Raw genomic sequence first — 25,379 nt, forward strand, 5'->3', positions numbered from 1 at the left:
GGCTCAAGGCTGGTGCTGTACCAGTTGAGCCACAGCTCCACTTCTGGCTTTTTTTTTTTTCAAACAAAACAAAACTGGTGGGCCTGGGAAGGTTGCTCAGTGGTAGAGCGCTTACCTTGCATGCCTGAGGCCCTGGGTTCGATTCCTCAGCACCACATAAGCAAAAAGAAAAAAGCCGGAAGTGGCGCTGTGGCTCAAGTGGTAGAGTGCTAGCCTTGAGCTGACGAGCTGAGGGACAGCGCCCAGGCCCAGAGTTCAGGCCCCACGACCGGACCCCCCCCCAAAAAAAAAAACTGATCAATTGGGAGATAAGAATCTCACAAACTTTCCTGCCCAGCCTGGCTTTAAACCATGATCCTCCGATCTCAGCCTCCTGAGTAGTTAGGATGACCGGTGTGAGTCACTGGCACCCAGCTCTATGGAAGCCTCTCATGGACTGTTTTAGTTGTGGGGCAGGGGAGGATTGTCTCAGTGAAATGCAAAGTGAGCCTTCCCCTCTGTGTGCACAGCAAGTGGCACCTCACCAACAGGAAAGGGATTGTATCAGAGGCAACGTAAGGGTCTGTTTTTCTCTCGACTGCTACAAAGCAATGGCTCTCCCACTGAAAGCAGGGCAGAGGCTCTGATTACAGGTCTCAAACCCATGCATGCTGCAATGCCCACTGATGCTGGCTGCCCACGGTCCCCCTTCACCCCCTCTGGTTCTTCCGCTCACCTGACTGACGTCCACAGTGGGTCTCATCACCCTGTTCATGGTTCTCCTCAGAGCAACACAGCGAGAGCGTCTGGCTGGTGGTACCCTGGCACGGAAAATAACAGATACCTTAGGTTATGATCCATCCACATGGGAGAAGACTCTGATGTAGGAATGGCACAGCTTATATCTGCCACACCAATGCTCTTCTTAGAAGAATGCACATTATACCCACTTCTCTGGGACTCAGGGAACCACACACCTTCCATGCTGAGAAGAGCAGGGCCCTGGCCGAGGCCCCCACAGAGCTGCCCAGGGACGCATCCTCACCCACTGACAACAGCTTCTGTAGTTCTCCAGCATCACTCCCGTACGTACCGGTGCGCAGGACGGAGGAGCCGCCACGTCTCCCAGCTGAATGCCAGGACCATGAGCTCCGGGGTCAGTGATGCCTGGAACAGCACAATTCTTTTTTAATTTTTTTGTCCATCATGAGCTTGAACTCTGGGCCTAGGTGCCGTCCTTGCGCTCTTCAGGCTCAAGGCAAATGCTCTACCATTTGAGCCACAGCGCCACTTCCAGTTTTCTGGTGGTTCATTAGAGATAAGAGTCTCACGGACTTCCCTGCCCAGGCTGGCTTTGAACTGTGATCCTCAAATATCTGCCTCCTAAGTAGCTAGGATGACAGGCAAGAGCCATCCATGCCCAGACAGTACAAATTCTTTTAGTAGGATGGTCTTTGTGATAGTACACAGAGGAAATGGTATTTCTTCTGGTCATTTCCACTTGCTAGGGCTGGATCTATAGGCCTAGTGGTTATTTAATACCTTGTGCAATAATATGCTACTACAAATACTGTGCAAGCTTGGTACTAGTGACTCACCTCTGTAATCCTAGCTACTCAGGAGGCTGAGATGGGAGGATTGAGGTTCCAAGCCAGCCCCAGCAGGAAAGATGGTGAGACTCTCATCTCCAATTAACCACTAGGCATTTTATTTGGTCAATTGTGGGGCTTGAACTCTGGGCCTGGCCGCTGTCCCTGTGCTCTTCAGCTCAAGGCTAGCACTCTACTACTTGAGCCACACCACCACTTCCAGTTTTCTGGTGGTTTATTGGAGATAAGAGTCTCATGGGGGCTGGGAAGCTGGCTCAGTGGTAGAGCGCTTGCCTTGCATGCCTGAGGCCCTGGGTTCAATTCCTCAGCACCACATAAGCAAAAAGAAAAAAGCCGGAAGTGGCACTGTGGCTCAAGTGGTAGAGTGCTAGCCTTGAGCTGAAGAGCTGAGGGACAGCGCCCAGGCCCAGAGTTCAGGTCCCACGACTGGACCAAAAAAAAAAAAAAAAAAAGAGTCTCATGGACTTTCCTGCCAGGGCTGGCTTTGAACCATGATCCTCAGATTTCATCCTCCTGAGTATCTAAGATTACAGGCGTGAGCCAGTGGCTTGCTCACCAGGCTTTTTGATGGTTAACTGGACATGAGTCTCATGGACTCTTAGATGTTGTCTTATATCAACTAAGACAGCTATGACATCACTAAGCAATATAATCCTATGGGATCACTGCAGTGCACGGGTGCACTGTTGGTTGAAATTGTCCTTATGTGGTGCGTGTGTATGCATGCACCAGGCAGACGGGTCTGTGTGCTTGCTAGATGATGTGGCAGAGGCAGAGGTGGGGTCAGCAGCCTTGTCTACGTAGGAGACAGAACAGACAAGCCTGGGCAACACAGTGAGGCCTCCATGGTAGAAAAGGAAATCTAGCTTGGCGCTGGTGGCTCACGCTTGTAATCCTAGCTACTCGGGAGGCTGAGATCTGAGAATCATGGTTCAAAGCCAGCCCGGGCAGGAAAGTCTGTGAGACTCTATCTCCAATACACCATTAGAAAACCGGAAGTGGCGCTGTGGCTCAAGTGGTAGAGCGCTCGCCTTGAGCTCAAGAGCGCAGGGACAGCGACCAGGCCCAGAGTTCAAGCCCCACAACTGACCAAAAAAAAAAAAAAGAGTCTCATGGACTTTCCCGCTAGGGCTGGCTTTGAACCATGATCCTCAGATCTCAACCTCCTGAGTATCTAGGATTACAGGCGTGAGCCAGTGGCTTGCTCACCAGGCTTTTTGATGGTTAACTGGACATGAGTCTTTTTTCTTTTTGCTCATGGACTTTCCTGCCTGTGCTGGTTTTGAACCTCAATTCTCAGGTCTCAGCTTCCTGAATAGACAGGATTACAGTGTGAAGCACCAGCACATGGCTATAAATAATTCTTTAAAAATTTATTTGTAACTTAAAAGGAGGGGAGAGGTGGATTATAATAGGTGAATAGTTTGGTAAATTTCGGAACACCCACCCCAATGTAAGAATACTAGTGATTAAAATGTATTGTAACAATTGTCCTGAGCATAGGTAACTATATTCTTCTAGTAGTTTACATAATATGATCTTGTTATTGAGACTTGTAAGCCAGGTACTAGTGGCCCTAGCTACGCAAGAGGCTAAGAATAGAGGATCAAAGTTTAAAGCCAGACAATACAGTTAACTCTGAGGCTTCCCTCTCAAAACCACATCCAGCATGGTGGTATATTTGTCATCTCAGTGATATGAGAGTCAGAATTAGGATAGTAAGCCAAGCCTGCTCCCCCCCCCCCATATGTGAGACTCTATCTTCAGAAGAATAAACTAAAAAGCAAAGGGAATGGGGTGTGGATCGAGTGCCAGAGTGGTCTCATGAGCAAGCATAAAGCTTGGAGTTTCGACCCTCGTATTGAAAGAAAACAAAGAACAGCTAATTGTATGGGCAGGACCCCAGGCTCTGTGATAGCCCACATGCTTATCTTTACAAGGCCCTGGGTTCAATCACTGAACACTAAACATTTTTTTTAACCATACTAATTGGAATCTTAAAAAAAATTGGTTTATATATATTGTGAACTTGAAAGTTTCTTCTCCAGTGTGAACTATTTTTGACAACAAGTTCCTGGGCACAGGAGCTTCTACGATCATCACATCACCTCTGCGTATGTGTTCACCACTGATCTGTTGGCCTTTCTCCCCATCGGCTTTCTTCATTTATATTTACCTCAATACAGACTTTATTCCTTCAAGATTTTCTGGTCTTAACTATATCTGAAGGACTTTTCTACATTTGGCAGACAATGTGAAGTAGTCACTGAAGGCACTAGTATTCTCTGTATTAAATTTCATTCCTATGCAAATTCCCTCATTTTCCCCAGGGTACACCCTCTGGTATGGAGACACTGCATGCCAACTACATTTATAAGTGGGAGGAGAATACTTCCACACAATGAGAACCAAGTACTCATTGGTTTCCTCCCTCACAACATTTGTCTGTTGAGTTCAGATTCAGTGCCAAGGATTTATGTACCTGGACTTATTGTTTGTATGCACTTTTGTGTTTCTAATGAATCCTGACAAATGACTGGGAAGTTAACCCCAACTGCTAAGTCTAGTATCTTTTCTCTCTTCATTGAGTTGTTCAAGGAATTTAAGAATTACTTGCAGGGCTGGGAAGGTGGCTCAGTGGTAGAACGCTTGCCTTGCATGCCGGAGGCCCTGGGTTCGATTCCTCAGCACCACATAAGCAAAAAGAAAAAACCTGGAAGTGGCGCTGTGGCTCAAGTGGTAGAGCACTAGCCTTGAGCTGAAGAGCTGAGGGACAGCGCCCAGGCCCAGAATTCAGGCCCCACGACCAGACCCCAAAAAAAATAAATAAATAAATAAATAATTGCTGTTTAAAAAAAAAAAAAAAAGAATTACTTGCATATTGGAGGGTGGTTTCCCTTACTGATCACACTCATAGTTTGTCTCGTATAAATTCCCAGGAGATAACAAGACTGCATGTGTGTGAGTAAAATTTCCAGTCAACATACAAAGTCCTCGCAACGGCCCTGTTCTTTGCGTGGTTAGGGTTTATCTCCATTATGGCTTCGCCAATGTGCAATGAGATTTCTCTTTCAGGAGAACCTTTTTCCACATTCACCTCACATACAGGGCTTCTCAACCTTGTGAGTTTGGTGGTGAACTCTCGGGTAGGTTTTCACAGTGACCCCTTTCCAACATTTGTCACAAGCCTATGGCTTCTCTCCTGTGTGAACTTGCTTATGTAGAGTGAGGTCTGTTTCCTTAGCACAGCCTTTCCCACACTCCACACAGACGTAGGATTTCTCCCTGGCATGCATCTGCTGGTGTCTGATGAAATAGCACTTCATAGTGATGCCTTTCCCACATTCTCCGCACACCAAGGGCTTCTTTCCAGTGGGTATATTGGTGTACAGCAAGGCTGCTCTTAAAGGCAAAACCTTTCCCACATACACTGCAGATGCAGGGCTTTTCCCTCATGTGAGTAAGCTGATGCAGGATGTGCATGCTCTTCCAGCACTCAGTACAAGGGCGCAGCTTCCCTACTGTATGGTATTTCTCATAGACCATAAGGTTATTCTTCCTGGGGAAGGCTTTTCTACATTCACTGAATGCATAGGGTTCTTTCTCTTGTGTGGGTTTGGTGGTGACTCTCCATGGAGAGGCCTTGTCCACACTCACGGCACACATAAGGCTTCTCACCAGTATGGTTTCATTGATGGACGATGGAGAGGTGTTTGGTGGTGAAGCCCTTCCCACACTCTGCACACACAAAGGGCTTCTCTCCCATGTGAGTGCACTGATGGATGACCGGCATGCTCTTCCCAGTGAAGCCTTTCCTGTACAAGCCGCATACATGGGACTTCTCTCCAGTATGATTCCTGATGGATCAGGAGATTCTGCTGGAATGGGAACCTTTTCCCACATTTGCCACACACGAAGGGTTTTTCTCCAGTATGAGCTTGCCGGTGTTCAGCCAGACCGCTCTTCAGGGTGAAGACTTTTCCATAGTCACTGCATGTAAGTGAATTCTCTGTTTCACGGATTCTCTGGTGTTCGTTGAGCCTGGACTTCCTGGAGAATAGTTTCTCACAGACACTGCACCCACCCATACGGCTTCTGTCCTGTGTGAACTCGCTCATGATCAAGAAGCTGAGACTTCTTGACAAAGGCTTTGCCACATTCACAAGTATGAGTTTTCTCAACTTCACGGGTTCTCCGATGCCCGATGACTTGTGACTTGTGGTTACTGGGTTTTCCACTCACAGGGAAATTAACTTCAGATTGGACGACCTCACATTTCTCATTCCTATGAGATTTCAGATCTTCCTTAAATTTAGGAGAATTCTTTCAGTTTTTCTTCTGGTTGATTACACTTAAATTTGGTCTCAAAGTTTTTGCATATAACCCAAACATATTTCGATTTTCCCTGGAAGGTGAGTGACTGTTGCCTGAAGGAACTGTGTTCCCATGAGCTTCCTGGTGGAGTCTCATGCTCTTCAGTATCCTTTGATCCTTTTCAGTTCTGCCATTTGCTAGTATGTGCAGAAGAAAACTCTTACAATTCATTGGTGTTTGTCAAAATGACTTTAGAGCTGGGGATATACAGCTTAGTGGTATAGTGCATGCTTAGCATATAAGAGGTCCTGGGTTCGATCCCCAGCACCACAAGGGAAAAGTTTTTTAGTTACATTTCTATTAACAGTATAAAAACATCTCCTCAGGTAACTGTAGTTCGTCTGAAGACTATTTGGAAAACAACAGAGCAAAGAGGAAGCACAACTACTAAAGAGTCCCCAAGTAGAGGGAAAAGTAGCGAGTGCAGAATAAGATCAGGCTAGGTAAGAATAGACATGGGAGAGGGATGAGCCTCTCCCAATGGGACAGAAGACCCCCCCAGTCAGAGAGAGTGAGAAATACATGTCTACAGGGAGTGTAGGTCAGGAAGGTGAAATGTCACTCAGGGAAGGGTAGAAGGAACAGGCAGAAACTGATAGAACTGATCTAAAATAAATCTGATAAAAGTGATAGAATCAAAAGGAAAAGAAAATTAAGTGGAGAACAAGAAGTAAGAGGGACCAGATCTCCAAAGAACAAATGGGGTACATTTCCTTGTGAGAAAGGGGGAGGATGCCTGGAGGTGGATTCTGTGCCCCAAGATGCCAGGCAGTGCTCTCTCCAAAGAGGACACAGTGTGTGCGCTTATGCATCTCACCGGCTCCCACTCGCTCACCTGGGCAGATGCACCTGGGCTTTTTCTCCCTGTCCAAGGCTCTTCACCTCATTCCAGCTTTGAGAGGACAACAGGCTTCGTGACCTGACACCCTGTTTGTACAAATGAGAGAGGACTTGGATACAGGGACTGAGCTGTGTTAATATAGAAGAGGGTTGCATTAAGAATTAGACAGTGGGTGTTCGGGTCGCCCCAGTGGGGGCTCCGCGCTGGTGAGGTACCGGCTGCTGTCTGGTCCGGGGGCGGTGCCATGTAGCTCCTCCCGGGGCATGTGTGGCGCGCTGAGGGTGCTGGGAAGATCTGGAGCGGAGCTGTGCACTGGCTGTGGGAGTCGCCTGTGTTCACCTTTCAGTTTTGTGTATTTTCCAAAATGGTTTTCATCCACCTTGAGTAGTTATCCGAAAAAACCTATGACTTCCTACCTTTGATTTTTCTAAAGAACAGCTACCAGTATTTAGAGCTCAGAACCCAGATGTGAAAAATAAAGAACTAATTAGACAAATTGCAGAGGTATGGAGAGGACTTCCTGAGTCAAAGAAAAAAATATATGAAGATGCTTATAAGGCAGACTGGAAAATATACAAAGAAGAAATAAACAGAATTCAAGAACAGCTTACTCCAAGTCAGTTGCTGTCTTTGGAAAAAGAAATCATACAAAGACGTTTGAAAAGGAAAGCATTAATTAAAAAGAGAGAGTTAACATCTCTTGGAAAACCAAAAAAACTCGTTCAGCATACAACATTTTTATAGCTGAAAAATTTCCAGAAACCACAGAGTCATCATCTAAGGAAAACTTGAAGACTTTAAATGAAAAATGGAAAAATATGCCTGCTTTTCAAAAGCAGGTTTATTATCAACTTTCTAAAGATGATAAAATTCGTTACGAGAATGAAATGAAATCTTGGGAAGAACGGATGATAGAAGTTGGTCAAAACAAGAAACTACAACCCAAAGCTGCTACTGAGAAACTAAACCTCAAAGAAGATTGAGTTGTGTTCATGATGGTTGGGCACAAGAAACCAATTAGGTCTCAATACCTGGCATTGTAACATCAGAATAGATAAAGTTGGTAAACATTTTATATTCAATTCCTTTTTCTTTAGCCCATGGACTTCTGCCAGTTGAACATATTTTGTATTAGTATTTGTAAAACAGATGAAGGTCATGAAAATTTTTGTGTTCATAAGAACCACAGAGGGTCAAAATCTTTCATGCAAATTTAGCAGGGAATCATTTTACCATTGATAAAGGTAAATCAGACTGTGAAGTTTTTTTTTTTATACTGGATGCTGATGGATATTCTTGCCTCCCTATGGAGGCAGGGACTTGTTTTCAAACTTTTCAATACTGTGGAAGCCACAGTGTTCTCTTGATATAATTGTGCCGTTAAAAAAATGCAGCCAGAACTCATATCTGGGTAAACTCTAATTCCTAGATGTAATTAGTACATATTCAGAGTTGATAGCTGTACATGTAAGTACTGGTTAGTTTCAGTAACAATCTTTTATAAAAGGGACTGAGAGATTTATAAACCATTTTCTCATTGTCTTTTTCTTTTACCAAAGGGAAAACGAATTATGTACTAAATCTATGCATATTTTATATAGCATAGAATAAAAATTCTAATATTTCATTTTTCATGTTTCTGAATCTATTTAAGAATGAAGTATTTGTTTAATGTCCTATTTTATAGTAGAGAATTTTATTTTTTTCTGAATTATTTCTTCTTTCATGTAATATAGTCACAGAATAATGTGTGGTAGAGATTTTTAATTGAGGAGTCTAAAAAACAGAAATCTCCAAGGTCAAAAATTTGAAGCATTGGGCTGGGAAGGTGGCTCAGTGGTAGAGTGCTTGCCTTGCATGCATGAGGCCCTGGGTTTGATTCCTCAGCACACATAAGCAGAAAAAGCCAGAAGTGGTGCTCTGGCTCAAGTGGTAGAGCGTTAGCCTTGAGCTGAAGAACTGAGGGACAGCGCCCAGGCCCAGAGTTCAGGCCCTATGACCGGCAAAAAAAAAAAAAAAATTGAAGCATTATGCATAACATGTAAAGCTTTATATAAAAGACAGCCAACTATTGTATATGGGCTCAGCCCACTGCCTATTTTTTGTACCCTGTGTGTTAGAGTTTTATGGGAACACAGCTGAACCACAGCCATGCTAATTCTACTTACTGTATATGGCTTCCATTATGCTACAATGAGATTTGAGGGGCTGCTACAGGATCTGTCCTGGAAAGCCTAGAGCGTGTTCTATCTGGTGCTTATCAGCTTACCAAACAAGGTTTATAGCATAGTGCAGTATAACTGCTGTTCCCAGGTGTGGAAGTGTTGGCATAGTTATTTCAAATGCTTCAGATATTCTCAGAATAGTAGTCACTTTGTTTTAAGACAATAGTCATCACTGTATAGAGGTAAGCAAACTTGCTCCTCAAAGTTAGCAAGGAAAAGAATAATCTTTAGTCTTCAATTATATAGTGATAAATGAAAAAGGTTCATATTTTGTGGCATGAGATTTTCTTAGATTTGTTTGCTATGGGCTCAGCAAAGTGGACTAGCTAGCCCACATAACAGCTAGTGCACATCCCAGAAACATCACTGTAGTGGGAAGCTGTCATTCTTTTTAAGACTTGTTTATTCTCCAAGGAGAGTCAAGCACAACTATTCATAGTCCACACCATCTTTTATTAAGTGGAGTAGTTCATCTTTCATCATGAATTCAAAGGACCTGTAACTCTTGAGTTCATAGGTACTTTCTGTTATTGTTCAGAATACTTTTAAATTGAAGATTTTTATTGTGTGTCAATGAGAAATGTGTAAAACATCACAAGAAGAAAGTGGTTATATACTGAACCTGACAAAGATAGGGCAGAGAGGGAGGGAGCGTGGGATAGATGGATGGATAGATGGCTATTCAGGGCTGGGCTGTAAGTTCAGAGGTTAGCACTTGCCTGGCAAGGCTAGCAAGGCCCCAGGTGTGACTCCCAGCACCAGCCAATCAATCAATGTGTTTTCAAATTTCAAATTATCTTTCTCCATGGATTTTAGTATATTTAAACTAGATAGATGCCATGTAGTTTGGAGGTAGTGGGAATGAAGATGAAGTGCAATTTTTATCAAGTAGGTTTTCAGGTGAGAATTAAGCTCTACTTTTCTTATATACTATCTTTAGTAGTGTAAAAAAATGATAACTCACAACTCTATTCTGTGCTTCAGAGGCACACAAGGGGCACGTAAAATTCACTATAATTAATATAATGGGATGAGTGAGAGAAATGTGATAGGTGAACATCTATAGGACAAATGTAACATAAAAGACTGACAATTAGCCTGCAAAAACCTTTCTTCTGAGCCTTTTACCATTTAACCACGAGTACTATTGAGTATTTGATTGAAATTACACTTCAAATAATATTGTGAAAGTCTGTTTAGTAAGTTCCAACTTAATATAGGAGGAATTGGTATAAAACCTAAGATCTGGGTATCTTGGTTTCTTTCTAAAAGAAAGTCATTGGTAATACTTTAAATTCTAGGATGATCTGACATGCAAATGTGAAATAAATTTCATTTCCAAAAAAAAAAAAAAAGAATTAGACAGTGCTTGCATGTGAGAGCAGAAGCTTTTCTCTCAGGAGAGAGCACATTATCCATGCTTGTCTGAAGCCAAAAAGCTACCACTTAAAAGCTCTTCCAAGATTCTCACCCCTTCAGCAGCTCTTAAGGAAAAGCCACTGTCTGGGGTCCCCTGTGACCTGGGGCCTCATCCTCAGGCACTGACACCAGCTGCTGTAGTTCTCCAGCATCACATCCCGGTGCAGGTCCTTCTGGGCTGGGTTCAGGAGCTGCCACTCCTCCCAGCTGAACGCCACAGCCACGTTCTCTAGGGTCAACTGGCGCCTAGAACAGCACAGTCCTCCTAATGTGACTCTTCCCACTATTGGTTCATAAGGAACATAAAGGACTTTCTCCTGCTCGCAGGGTGTTGGGAACCGATGGTAAAGCTCCACAGTAAAGGTCATCTTGGTCCTTGTGCTTGCTTAAAGGCACATACAAGAAACTGGCTTCCTTGATAAACACCAGGTGCCCGGGATTGTTTTGCTATGTATGTAGAGTCTGTTTTACATTTGACTAGTTGACCTTGTCTTGTTTTTATTGCACTCTGTTTTTACAAAGCCTAAACATTCCTTGTTTTTCTGGACTATAGTAACCTTATTCTACTTCTTGACTTTTGTTGTTGTTGTTGTTGGTCATGGGGCTGAACTCTGAGCTTGAGTGCTGTCCTTGCACTCTTCAGCTCCAGGCGAGAGCACTACCGCTTGAGCCACAGCGCTACTTCCAGTTTTTTAGTGGTTTATTGGAGATAAGAGTCCCACAGAATTTCCTGCCCTGGCTGGCTTTGAACCATGATCCTCAGATCTCAGCCTCCTGAGTAGCCAGGACTACAGGCGTGAGCCACGGGCACCCGGCTTACTTCTTGACTTCTAACAGTATATATTAGGGAAAGTTAAAAATAAACGGTTCTGCAGTCTTGAGCTGCAGACCTCCCAACCCCATCCTTTGTCTTGTGTCTTTTTTTCCCCTCATCCTCGCCCCCTAAATCAGGAATCCTTTTCATTGCCAGCAGGCTCCAGCAAGTGGCACCCGAACAGGGACCTGAAAACCTGGGATCACAGCAGAGGACCCTGCTAAGGTAAGAGGATGTCCAGAAACTTGAGATAGAGAGTGAGAGAGAGTATAGACAGGAGTAAGAAATTATGGGGCAAGGTAACAGCCGCACACTGTATGTGCAGGATCTCAAGGACATGCTTCACACCCGAGGAGTGAAAGTTGGACAGAGTCAGTTAAAACGTTTCTTTCACTTTCTTGAGGAAGTATGCCCCTGGTTCCCGGAGGAAGGAACCATCAATTTAGGAACTTGGCAAAAAAAATTGGAAAAAGGATTCAGGGACACTATGACACAAATGGTCAGTAAGTTAAGACATTGCCACTTTATAATTGTCTGGTATCTGTGTAGCCTGCAGGTTCTGTATTGGGGTTGGCAAGAGGTCTTGGCGGATGCGCTATAAGACAGCCAATGGGGCCGGTGGGAGACGTCCCCCGGATCCTCATCAGTGTAAACTATCCACTAGTGGGGGCATTTGGGCCCATCTGTAGTCCAGCACTGTCTGTCTGACAGTCTACAATGCAATTCTGTAAATGTGTTTTGTCTCAATGTTTGTGTGTATGTATTCTGGAATTCTTGGAATGTTTCTTCTCTCAGATTCATCCTGATGCCAGAGCCCGGAGGAGACTGGCTAACACCCTCTTAATGTCTGTTTCTCTCCTTTTTTACTTACACTTTAAACTGACCTCCCTCCCTACCCTTCACTGCCACTTCCTCCACCCTCTCTGGACCCAGAAGTAGAGGGGGCAGTAGGCGAGGAACCTGGAGGATCTAACAATAACTTGGAAGGGCCAGCAGGGAGGCTGGATGAAACTGCCACTGACCACCTGCAAGTGTCACCAGCAAGATCTTAGCCTAGGGCCTTGGCCCAGGAGGTCTGAGTATAGGGGAGAACCTGTCAGTCTGAGGGGACGGCTGCTAGGGACTTCTTTCCCTTGCCCCAAGATGACTGGGAAATCTCCTCCACCTTGGAAGGCCCCTGGGTCAACGTTTGCAGGAATCTAAAAGAAAAATCCTCCGGAGGTGAGTAAAGGGGGTTCGAGTCCCCTGGTAAGTGGATTTGAGTCCCACTTGTGAATGGTGGTGAGATATTGCCCCATTCACTGAGACCTGATTTTGTCTTTGTGGTCACTTGTTTGTTTTGTTTACTTCAGTGTGTTTTCTGTTCTATGTTTTCTGAGATAGGGAAGTTCTGGGTGAGAGTGGCAGACTCACTTAGCAAACTCTGGATTCAGCTTGAGAATGGCACAGAGTTCTGGTAGGGATTAACTGGCGGCCCATCAGTCCCCAACTCAGCCTTTGGTTGTTGTCTTGTCTAGTTCTGTTTTAGAATTGGTACCAGTTTTTTTAATATTTTTTTATTGTAAAGATACTATACAGAGGGTTACAGTTACATGAGTAAGGTAATGAGTACACTTCCTATTATGGTACCAGTTTTAAATATACATACAACTGATTTTGATATTTGCGCACTTTAAGATCTGTGTTTTTTTTATTTTGGGGGGGTCCCATCGTGGGGCCTGAACTCTGGGCCTGGGCACTGTCCCTCAGCTCTTCAGCTCAAGGCTAGCACTCTACCACTTGAGCCACAATGCCACTTCTGGCTTTTTTCTTTTTGCTTATGTGATGCTGAGGAATCGAACCCAGGGCCTCATGCATGCAAGGTAAGGGCTCTACCACTGAGCCCCCTTCCCAGCCCCTGTGTGTGTTTTTTATGTGTTTGTAAACATGTTCAAGATAAGAATTGTCAGTATGCTGTAACAATTGGGTGAGTTTAAGTTTAAAATTCAAAAAGTTATGAGGTTTGGACATTACCAAAATTTTTTTAATTTTGCATTGTTTTAAATGACTTTTTAAGGATTCTTTAACTTAAAAAATAGAAAATCTGGTATTTTAAAATGCATAAGGCTGTTTACACTGTAATCAAGTTATCTGGCTTAACAAAAAGGCATTGGCTGTTTGGGATTTAGTTCCTGTGGCTAAAATTTGGGGATAAATATTAGAAGTTTAAATGTAAAGGTTAGTTTAACACTGCCAAAGACATTACCTACTCTGTCTGTTTAAAGCTGTGTATTTCATTCAAAAACCAAGAGATAAGAAAAGGGAAAAACTTAGAAGCCAACAACAGACCTATCTTTAGGGGTAAGGGGTGAACAGGCGGAAGTGCAGTTCAGCTAATCATACATGGTGGGACAGGCCCTGGGAGGAGTCCATGCATGGTAAAAGAGGGCAAGCTGGCACAAATGCAGCTCATCTAACCTTAAAGAGTCTGATTGAGTGCGAGCCCATTCCATAGGAGGGGCCGGATGGCCCATCTTTGTTCTGCCCTTTTTCCCTGCAGATAGACACTGGAAACATGGTAAAAATGAGTGATGTGATGATCTGATTAGTATTGCTAAAACTGCCCCTTGGATGTATTAAAATTAAAATTAAAAAGGCCTTAAAAAGAGGGTTAAAAAGTTTGTTTATAGGGGCTGGGAAGGTGGCTCAGTGGTAGAGCACTTGCCTTGCATGCTCAAGGCCCTGGGTTCGATTCCTCAGCACCACATAAGCAAAAAGAAAAAGCCGGAAGTGGCGCTGTGGCTCAAGTGGTAGAGCGCTAGCCTTGAGCTGAAGAGCTGAGGGACAGCGCCCAGGCCCAGAGTTCAGGCCCCACGACTGGACCCAAAAAAAAAAAAAAAGTTTGTTTGTATAATGTGAGTTGCTTTCAATGGTGTTCTACAAGTAGGATGTTTTTAAAAGTCATAAAGGTGTTAAGTCTAGCTTCTTGGTACAATGATGATGATTGTAATTCTTGCATTAAAGAAAAATTATCATTTGAGTTTAAAATGTGTATCTATTTTAAAACAAGCAGCCAAGAGACAATGACTGACACTTGGCCTCAAGAGTTCAAGGGATCTTTTCAAAACACAAGTGAAAACTAAAGTATAAAATAATAAAAGAGATTAATAAGAGGCTTAAAAATTAGAAATGGATTTTTGGATATAAAATTTAAAAGTAAAATTGTTCTTAAGATTTGCCTCAAAGTGCACAAAGGAAAAATTAGGACTACCAAAATAATTGCTTAATTGCTATTCCAGTTTGTGCTTATAGGTTTGTTTTTTTTAACAGTTTCCAGTAATACCAGAGCAAAACACAGAGGATTCTTACAAGTTGTTTGTTTGTAACTCTAGCTCTTACTAAGTTCCAGGTAAGAGCATGCTTAAGAGCTATGTTGACCACTTTGTTGCTTTTAATTGGAGTAAAGTGGCCTTCTATAAGACTCATTGATCTGCAAAAAGGTTCAAAGCCAGCCCAGGCAAAAAAAAAAAAAAAAGGTCCCTGTGAGACTGTCACCTCTACTGGGCCAGCAGAGTGCTAAAAGAGCAAGCAAGCAAAGTTGCTTTAGGACTCAAAGTGGCAGAGTGCTGGCCTTAAGCTGGAGAGCTGAGGGATAGCCTTCAAGCCCTGAGCTCAAGTCCAGTGACCAGCTAATGGAAATGCAAATGAGACATTTATCCCAGAGTGAAAAGACACTCCTGGGACAAAAGCCATGGAGGAGCCAGCTTGAAGAAGTTACAGAAGACGAATCTTCACCCATCATCCCCTTTTAAGAAAAAGGGACCAGAGTCATAAAAAAAAAATAAATTTTAAAAAATTTAAAAAATGTGGCAAAATAGACAGAAGAAAAAGGCATGGAAAATAGTAGTACAGGCCTGAGCCCTCTATATATGCCTAGAAAATCCTAGCCTTATTATTAAAAAACTATCCAGTTTAAAAAGTTGTCATCTTGCTAAATTGTCCTGGGCTATTGTCTAAATAGTCTTAAAAATTAGTGGGGCCACAGCCTGCCAAGCCTAGATATTACTTTTATCCTTAACCAATCTGTGTAGGAATTTGCAGTCCAGCACCAGGTGTGACAGTCCCTTGGAGCCACTGAGAGACCCTGCTGCTGCTGCTCCACACCCTGACAGCCTGATAGTCACCTGGAAAAAATCTACATTGTTACCCTGACCACCTCCACTGTGGGAAAAGTAGACTGAACTCCTGCCTGATTCTATCTTTTGGACGGCTTCGCTTTGTCCATGTTACCATAGATACCTACTCTAATTTTATTATGGCTACTCCTCTTGCCGGGAAGACTAGCAAACATTGTATTGCTCCTTCCCTACGCTGCTTTGCCACTATGAGACTTCCTAAATATATTAAAACTGATAATGGTCGGGGATATGTTGGACAAGCTTTTCAAACTTTTTGTAAATCTTACCAGATTGTTCACTCTACAGATATTCCCTATAATCCTCAAGGACAAGGAATTGTTGAATGAGCCAACGGGCTGTTAAACACCAAATTTTTAAATTAAAAGGGGGGATTATATCCCTTCTGTCCTGTTAATATTCTTTCTCACGCTTTATTTGTACTAAATTTTTTAAGCTTAGATTGTAATGGCCTTTCCCCAGCACAGTGATTTTGGGAAAGGAGAGAGCAAAGAGCTTTTGCCCAAGTTAAGTGGAAGGATCCTTTAACAAGTGCTTGGCACGGCCCCATCCAGTTTTAACATAGGGTCGAGGACATGTCTGTGTTTTTTCACAGGAAGAAAATGAAGCCCGCTAGTTGCCTGAGAATTGTACTAGGATTGTGGAGGCTTATCCAAATGGTACAAAACCTGACACACTGGGCTTACGTGCTGGATCCCCCAATTGTACTCCCTGCGACTTGGGAGAGAGTTGAAGTACTCATTCACAAAGTACTCATTCACGTCAATAGATCAGCTTATGGAAAACCCCCTATCCCTTCATCCAGCACACCGAGATGGGAGATTTCTCAGCTTCAGGCATTGGAACTCCTTTATGCTTTACCACCAGCTCTAAAGGTTCCATTCTAGGCTGTATTATAATGCGATCCATGACTCATAAAATTTGGATCCCAGACAAAAATCAAATGTAAAATATACAGATGACATCTTTGCCAACTGGACACCCAGTACATGCAAATTATACACCATCCTATATGATACCCTGTTGAGAGCCAACAGTAAAGTTTAAAGGTCATCTTGACCCTGGTGCTCAACATGGGGCATGTACAAGGAACTGGCTTACTTAAAAAACACCAGGTGCCCAGGATTGCTTTGCTATGTCTGCAGAGTTTGTTTTACTTTCTACCAGTTGACCTTGTCTTGTTTTTACTACACTCTGCTTTTACTGAAAATTTCCTTGTTTTTCTGGACTATTGCAACCTTATGTTACCTCTTGACTTCTAATAGTGTATATTAGGGAAAGTTAAAAATAAACAGTGCTGCAGTCTTGAGCTGCAGACCTCCCGACCCCATCCTTTGTCTTATGTCTTTATTTTTCTGGTCCTTGCCCCCTAATTCAGGATTCCCTTCCGTTGCCAGCAGGCTCTGGCAAGTGGCACCCGAACAGGGAACTGAAAACCTGGGATCACGGCAGAGGACCCCGCTAAGGTAAGAGGACATCCAGAAATAGAGAGCAGGAGAGAGTATAGTCGGGAGTAAGAAATTATGGGGCAAGGTAACAGCCGCATGCTATATGTGCAGGCTCTCAAGGGTATGCTTCACACTCAAGGAGTGAAAATTAGACAGTTAGAATGTTTCTTTCACTTTGTTGAGGAAGTATACCCCTGGTTCCCGGAGAAAGGAACCATTAGTTTAAAACCTTAGCAAAAAACAAACAAAAAAAAAAAAAAAGGAAAAAAGGATTCAGGGACACTATGATGAAAATGGCCTGTAAGTTAAAATATTGCTGCTTTGTGATTGTCTGGTATCTGTGTAGCCTGCAGGTTCTGTATTGGGGTTGACAAGAGTCTTGGCGGATATGCTATAACACAGCCAACGGGGCCGGTGGGAGATGTCCCCCGGATTCCCATCAAGGAAAACTATCCACTAGTGGGGACATTTGGGCCAATCTGTAATCCGGCATTTTCTGTCTGACAGTCTACAACGCTCATGCTTAAATGTGTTTTGTCTCAATGTTTGTGTGTATGGATTCTGAAATTCTTGTAATGTTTCTCCTCTCAGATTCATCCTGATGCCAGAGCCCGGAGGAGACTGGCTAACATCCCCTCAATATCTGTTTCTCTCTAGCTCCTTCTTTTTTATTTGCACTTTAAACTGACCCCTCTTTCTACCCTTCACTGCCACCTCCTCCACCCTCTCTGGATCCAGAAATAGGGGGGTGGGGGTGAAAAACCTGGAGGATCTAACAATAACTTGAAAGGGCTGGCAGGGAGAACTTGCAGCCAGATGAAAATGCCACTGACCACCTGCAAGTGACACCTGCAAGATCTTAGCCTAGGGCCTTGGCCCAGGGGGTCTGAGTATGGGGGAGAACTTGTCAGTCTGAGGGAACTTCCGCTAAGGACTTCTTTCCCTTGCCCCAAGATGACTGGGAAATCTCCTCCACCTTGGAAGGCCCCTGGGTCAACGTTTGCAGGAATCTAAAAGAAAAATCCTCTGGAGGTGAGAAAAGGGGGTTGTTCGAGTTCCCTGGTAAGTGGATTTGAGTCCCACTTGTGAATGGTGGTGAGATGTTGTCCCATTAACTGAGACCTGATTTTGTCTTTGTGGCCACTTGTTTGTCTTGTTTACTTCGGAGTGTTTTCTGTTATGTTTTCTGAGGTAGCGATAAACTGGGGGCCCATTAGCCCCCAACTCAGCCTTTGGTTGTTGTCTTGTCTAGTTCTGTTTTAAAATTGGTACCAGTTTTAAATGTACATACAACTGATTTTGATTTTTTTGTGCGCTTTAAGATCTGTGTGTGGGGCTGGGAAGGTGGCTCAGTATAGCACTTGCCTTGCATGCATGAGGCCCTGGGTTTGATTCCTCAGCACCACATAAGCAAAACAAAAAAAAAAGCCGGAAGTGGCGCTGTGGCTCAAGTGGTAGAGCGCTAGCCTTGAGCTGAAGAGCTGAGGGACAGCACCGAGGCCCAGAGTTCAGGCCCCACGACCGGACCAAAAAAAAAAAAAAAAAAGATCTGTGTGTGTTTTGTATGTGTTTGTGAACATGTTTAAGATAAGAATTATCAGCATGCTGTAACAATTGGGTTAGCTTAAGTTTAAAATCTAAAAGATTATGAGGTTTAGACATTACCAAAAATTTTAAAGAATTTTCACATTGTTTTAAGTGACCTTTTAAGGATTTTTTAACTTAAAAAAAAATTTAAAATCTGGTATTTTAAAATGCATAAGGCTGTTTACACTGTAATCAAGTTATCTGGCTTAACAGTAATGCATTGGCTGTTTGGAATTTAGTTCTCTTGGCTAAAATTTGGGGATAAATATTAAAAGTTTAAATATAAAGGTTTGTTTAACACTGTCAAAGACATTAGCTGTTCTGTTTGTCTAAAACTATATATTTCATTCAAAAACCAAGAGAAAAGAAAAGGATAAAACTTAAAAGTAAACAAAAGACCTATCTTTAGGGGTAAGGAGTAAACAGGTCATACATGGTGTGATAGGCCATGGGAGGAGTCCACGCATGGTGAAAGAGGACAAGTTGGCAGAAATGCAGTCCATCTTACCCTAAAGAGTGAGATTAGGTGCCTGCCCATTCCACAGGAGGGGCCAAGTGGCCCAACTTTGTTCTGTCCTTTTTCTCTACAGATAAATACTAGTAACGTGATGGTAAAAATTAGTGATGTGATGATCTGATTAGTATTGCTAAAACTGCCACTTGGACTTAAAAAGAGGGTTAAAAATGTATTTGTATAAAGTGACTTGTTTTCGATGATATTCTACAATTAGGATATGCTTTTAAAAGTCATAAATGTGTTAAGTTTTACTTCTTGGTACAGTGATGGTGATTGTAATTCTTGCATTAAAGAAAAGCTGTCTTTTGAGTTTAAAAGTTTTAATGTGTATCTGTTTTAAAACAAACAGACAAGAGACAATGAGTGACACTTGGCCTCAAGATTTTAAGGGATTTTTTAAATGTAACTAAAATATAAAATAATAAAAGAGATTAATAGGAGGCTTAAAAAATTAGGAATGGGAAGTGGCGCTGTAGCTCAAGTGGTAGAGCGCTCGCCTTGAGCTGAAGAGCTGAGAGACAGCGCCCAGGCCCAGAGTTCAAGCCCCACGACCCACATTAAAAAAAAAAAAATAGGAATGGATTTCTGGATATAAAGTTTAAAAATAAAATTGTTCTTAACATTTGCCTCATAGTGGAAAAATGAGGATTAGCAAAATAATTGCTTAATTGCTATTCCAGTTTGCTCTTATAGGTTTTTTTTTTTTTTTTTAAGTTTCCAGCAAGCCAAGAGCAAAGCACAGAGGATTTTTACAAGTTTGTCAGATGTAACTTTGGCTCTTAATAAGTTTCAGGTAAGAGCATGCTTAAAAGCTACTTCTATGTTGACCACCTTGTTGCTTTTAATTAGAGTAAAGTGGCCTTTTATAAGACTCATTAATCTGGACTCTAAAGTGGGAAAAACTGCTAAAAAACTGTTTAAACAATTTCAACGCTATATCCCTTCCCTGCTTGCTAATGTCATTGCTTTGCCTGGGAATGCTTTTGCTGATGGTTTTTCTATGCCTTCCTTGTATTATACGTGCACTGCAAAACTCTCTTATGAGTTTAGCCAGCCAGCTACATAAGATCAAGCTCCATATAAATGAATTCCCCCCGAGAGGAACTGCTGCCAGAGACGGGTAAGAGGGGGTGCCAGTCTGACCAACCTAAGACAGGGCCTTCAGTTTCGCTCTGAAGAAATTCCTGATGTCAGGTAAGACAGACAAGGCAATCCACCCAACCTAAGACAGGTGGGTTCACTTCTTTAAACAAAGACGGAGGAGATGTTGGGAGCCAACAGTAAAGTTTAAAGGTCATCTTGACCCTGGTGCTCAACATAGGGCACGTACAAGGAACTGGCTTACTTAAAAAACACCAGGTGCCCAGGATTGCTTTGCTATGTCTGCAGAGTTTGTTTTACTTTCTACCAGTTGACCTTGTCTTGTTTTTACTGTACTCTGTTTTTACTGAAATTTTCTTTGTTTTTCTGGACTATTGTAACCTTATGTTACCTCTTGACTTCTAATAGTATATAATAGGGAAAGTTAAAAATAAACGGTGCTGCAGTCTTGAGCTGCAGACCTCTGGACCCCATCCTTTGTCTTATGTCTTTATTTTTCCGCATCCTTGCCCCCAATTCAGGATTCCCTTTCGTTGCTGGCAGGCTCTGGCAATACACCGTTGCATTAATTTTAGATTATAGTATAATCTATAGGAGAACTTCATCCAATAAGGTGCAGGCATGAACAACCATTTGTTACCATTATTTCAGGAACTAATTCTCAATTAATGGACTGGTCTGGAGCTAATCTTACTAATAAGTACAATCCTGGACTGTGGTGGATGAATGGGCATCCTCAACATCATGTTTGGATGCTGGTGACTGCACTCAGCAACATAACCTGGCCCAGTTTATTCTTTTTGAAACATATTATGAGTTATGTATCACCACCCTACGTCATTATGTATGGACCGTTCAATATTTCTGTAAGAGCTAATTATTTTAATGTTACCTGCTCTAATTGTTCTTTTACTAATTGCTTGTATAGCAAAATTACTGAATCCATGCTTATTTTTTTTTGGGGGGGGGTCCGGTTATGGGGCCTGAACTCTGGGCCTGGGCGCTGTCCCTCAGCTCTTCAGCTCAAGGCTAGCACTCTACCACTTGAGCCACAGCGCCACTTCCAGCTTTTTTCTTTTTGATTATGTGGTGCTGAGGAATCGAACCCAGGGCCTCAGGCATGCAAGGCAAGCGCTCTACCACTGAACCACCTTCCCAGCCCTCCATGCTTATTGTTAAACCTTTTGTTCTGCTTCCTGTAAACATGTCTGAAACTTGGTATGAAGAATCTGGTATTCAGGTGTTAAGATAATTGAAAGAACTAATATGCCCTCGTCGATTTGTTGGGCTACTTATACCTGGTATTTGGCTTTTATTTCGTTAGCTGCCTCTGCAGCGGCAGCTGCTGTGGCACTAACACAGAATGTACAAACTGCCCATTATGTTAATCAGATTGCTCATAATACTACACAGGCTCTGCACTTTCAAGGCCAGGTTGATGACAAGGTAGAGCAAAAACTAGAGGCATTGTATCAGTTAGTGTTATCTTTAGAACAAGTCCACGCTCTACAAACTTTACAGTGAGTGCACTGTCATGCCAGGTTTGATTTTATTTGTGTGACCTATCATTTATATAATGAAATCAAATTATTCATGGGGAAAAGTTGTAACACATCTCAATGGTATTTGGCACCATATAACTTGTCTTTAGACTGTTTTCAACTCCACAGGCAAATAGCTGGATTCGAACAAGCCCCACCTCTGGACTCTGAAGTGGCAAAAACTGCTAAAGAACTGTTTGAACAATTTCAATGCTATATCCCTTCCCTGACTGATGTTAAAGGACTGCTAATGACATTGCTTGGCTCGGGAATGCTTTTACTGATGGCTTTTCTATGCCTTCCTTGCATTATACATGCACTGCAAAACTCTTATGAGTTTAGCCAGCCAGTTACATAAGATCAAGCTCCAAGTGAATGAATTTCCCCCAAGAGGAACTTCAGCCAGAGACAGGTAAGAGGGGGTGCCAGTCTGACCAACCGAAGCCAGGGCCTTCAGCTTCGCTCTTAAGTTCCCCATGGTGGGTAAGGCAGACAAAGCAATCCACTTCTTTAAACAAAGACAGGGGAGATGTTGGGAGCAGACCGTAAAGGTCTGACCACAATAAAGGTCATCTTGACCCTTGTGCTTGCTTGAAGGCACATACAAGAAACTGGCTTAGTTGATAAACATTGGGTGCCCGGGATTGTTTTGCTATGTCTGTAGAGTCTGTTTTACATTTGACTAGTTGAGCTTATCTTGTTTTTTTTTTGTCGGTCGTGGGGCTTGAACTCTGGGCCTGGGCGCTGTCCCTCAGCTCTTCAGCTCAAGGCGAGCGCTCTACCACTTGAGCTACAGCGCCACTTCCAGTTTTCTGGTGGTTTATTGGAGATAGGAGTCTCACGGTCTCTCCTGCCCGGGCTGGCTTTGAACCGTGATCCTCAGATCTCAGCCTCCTGAGTAGCTAGGATTACAGGCGAGAGCCACCAGCGCCCGGCTTGCTTATCTTGTTTTTATTGCACTGTTTTTACTAAGCCTAAACATTCCTTGTTTTTCCGGACTATAGTAACCTTAGGCTACTTCTTGACTTCTAACAGTTTATATCAGGGAAAGTTAAAAATAAACGGAGTGAGCTGCAAACCTCCGGACCCCATCCCTTGTCTTGTGTCTTTTTTTTTTTCTCATCCTTGCCCCCTAATTCAGGATTCCCTTTCATTGCGGGCAGGCTCTGGCAGCAGGGAACACAAAGACTGTCTCTAAACAGATTATCTTTTGAATTCAGTGTCACAGAATGAATCTCCAGGTACTTTGTAATTGTGCAGTGAGCAACACCATACTGCCGATCCTATTTTACCAGGATCTTGGAGTTAAAAACGAAGTTCATTTCTCTCTAGACACTGAAGTCATTTTCTTTTAACAAGCACTTACAAATTCATTAGCAAATAAAGGAGAGAATAAAACAAGACCAGAAACCACCTGAGCATTGATCATTTTCTTCTGCTTAAAGAAATGGCCACCAGTTTGGGGTATTCCTTTTGTCTTCTAGACACACCCTAGTTAGTGTTCTAGTCAAATCACCATCACCAGTGAAGGGGGTTTCAAAAGTGGTATCTAGATCCTGGGACCAACAGATTCTTCATTCACTTCTTTCTCCAAGGTGGGCAAGACCTGTAAGCTCAAAAGCACAGCAATCTCAGGGTTCAGTCCCCCTTGCAGTGCGCACTCACCTTTGATGCATGACCCTCAGTAATTTTGCCTCTTTATTTGGGTTCTTGGAGGATCTCAGGCCTCAGGCCAGCGACCAATGCCCTGACAATGTGGGAAGAATGTCTTTCTTCTGTGATGTGTGGGATTGATGTGAATGTAAAACAGGAGATGGCAATGGGAAATCTGCCTGGTACCTCATCCACAGGCGACTCTCAGATCGATTTTAGAAATAGGTCCTTATGAACAGTAAGATGCTATAAAGTTTTCCTTTAAGCTATGTTACCCTCATCTCTTTTTTTAAATTTTTTTTTATTTTTTGTGAATATACTGTACAGAGGGGTTACAATTACATGGGCAAGATGAGTACATTTCTTATCAAGCATTGCAGCCTCCTCCTTTGTTTACCCTTCATACCCTCATCTCTTTAAATATCTTTACATATTGTTTGTATACACACTTCAGTTAAAAAAAAAAAGATAAGCTGGGTACTTGTGGTTCATACACAGCTACTCAAGAGGCTGAGATCTGAGGATCATGGTTCAAAGCCAGGCTGGGCAGGAAAGTCTAAGACTCTTATCTCCAATGAACCACCAGAAAACCAGAAGTGGTGCTGGGGCTCAAGTGATAGAGCGCTATCCTTGAGCTGAATCCCTCAGGGACAGCGCCTAGGCCCAGAGTTCAAGCCTCACAACTGACAAAAAAAAAAAAAAAAAGTAAAAGAGGAACATATGAGTCACAAGGAAAATTAAAAAAATAATTCTAGCCAGGGGCCGGTGGCTCACGCCTGTAGTCCTAGCTACTCAGGAGGCTGAGATATGAGGATCGAGGTTCAAAGCCAGCCTGGGCAGGAAAGTCCCATGAAACTCTTATCTCCAATAAACCACCAGAAAACCGGAAGCAGCACTGTGGCTCAAGTGGTAGAGGGCTAACCTTGAGCTGAAGAGCTGAGGGACAGCATTCAGGTCCAGAGTTCAAGCCCCACAACCGACAAAATAAACTAATAAAAATAATAATTCTAAAGTATGAGTTCTGGAACATTAGTTCTTTTATACTCCCACATAAATTCTGAAGGTATACGTACAAAGTAAATATTCAGTTGTCAGTGTGTGTGTGTGTTTGCCAGTACTGGGGCTTAAACTAAGGGCCAGGGCATTATTCCTTAGCAATTTTACTCATGCCTGGAGCTCTAAACACTTGAGCCACAAGTTTGTTTGGGGTTTTTTTTTGTTTTTTTGGGGGGTCCGGTCGTGGGCCTGAACTCTGGGCCTGGACGCTGTCCCTCAGCTCTTCAGCTCAAGGCTAGCGCTCTACCACTTGAGCCACAGCGCCACTTCCGGCTTTTTTTTCTTTTTGCTTATGTGGTGCTGAGGAATCGAACCCAGGGCCTCAGGCATGCTAGGCAAGCGCTCTACCACTGAGCCACCTTCCCAGCCCACAAGTTTCTTTTTTTGATGGTTAATTGGAGTCTCACATCTAGGCTGGCTTTGAACCCTGATCCTCAGATCTCAGCCTCCTGAGTAGCTTGAGCAGCCTTCAATGCAGCCTTAAACAGAACACGTGTAAACAGAAAGCTTGTTCATTTCGGATACGTAAAACCCGTCTCTTCTCCCAAAAAGATGGGACCCTGTGGAAGCCAGGGACAGAGGAGGAGGGAGTGGAGCCTGAAGCTTCTAGGCGTTGTTCACGTGCATCACCGCGGCTCGCGAGGGTGGAGAGCTCGGAGCCCTCCAGGGCCCGCCAGGCCCTGACGTGTGGCCCCCGCGTGCTCCTCCCGCTCAGCGCTGCCCGCGCGCCCGCCAGCACTGGGAGCAACAGCCTGCCACGGCGGCGGCCGGGACGGCATGGATGCCGAAACCTCGTCGGGGCAGAAAATTTACTATTCGAACGTCTCCCGCGTCCGGTTCCCGCGCTCAGCCGTCCCCAGCAACCAAGGACGGGCCGCAGGGAGCCCGCTGCGTTTCGGTGGAGACCGAAGGCAGACTTCCGGCTCTCTTTGGTGATGTCACAGCTCGTCGCCGGCTCCCTGGAGGCCGCCATCCTGGGACAGCTCTGCGCGGCCTGTGACCTACGGAAAGCGGCAGGAGCCACGGGACGCGACGCGCA

The 25,379-nt window shown here is 43.5% G+C and overlaps 2 pseudogenes; one reads left to right on the plus strand and one right to left on the minus strand.

Annotated features, from left to right (window-relative positions):
- Positions 1-4,603: 4,603 nt before the first annotated feature.
- LOC122110578 lies at positions 4,604-6,020 on the minus strand (annotated as a pseudogene).
- An 882-nt stretch (positions 6,021-6,902) lies between these two features.
- On the plus strand, positions 6,903-7,787 carry LOC122110579 (annotated as a pseudogene).
- The last annotated feature ends 17,592 nt before the right edge of the window (positions 7,788-25,379 follow it).

The sequence above is a fragment of the Dipodomys spectabilis genome, unplaced genomic scaffold, assembly GCF_019054845.1.
Source record: "Dipodomys spectabilis isolate Male_0828 unplaced genomic scaffold, ASM1905484v1 ptg000080l, whole genome shotgun sequence".
In the NCBI taxonomy this organism is placed as follows: domain Eukaryota; kingdom Metazoa; phylum Chordata; class Mammalia; order Rodentia; family Heteromyidae; genus Dipodomys; species Dipodomys spectabilis.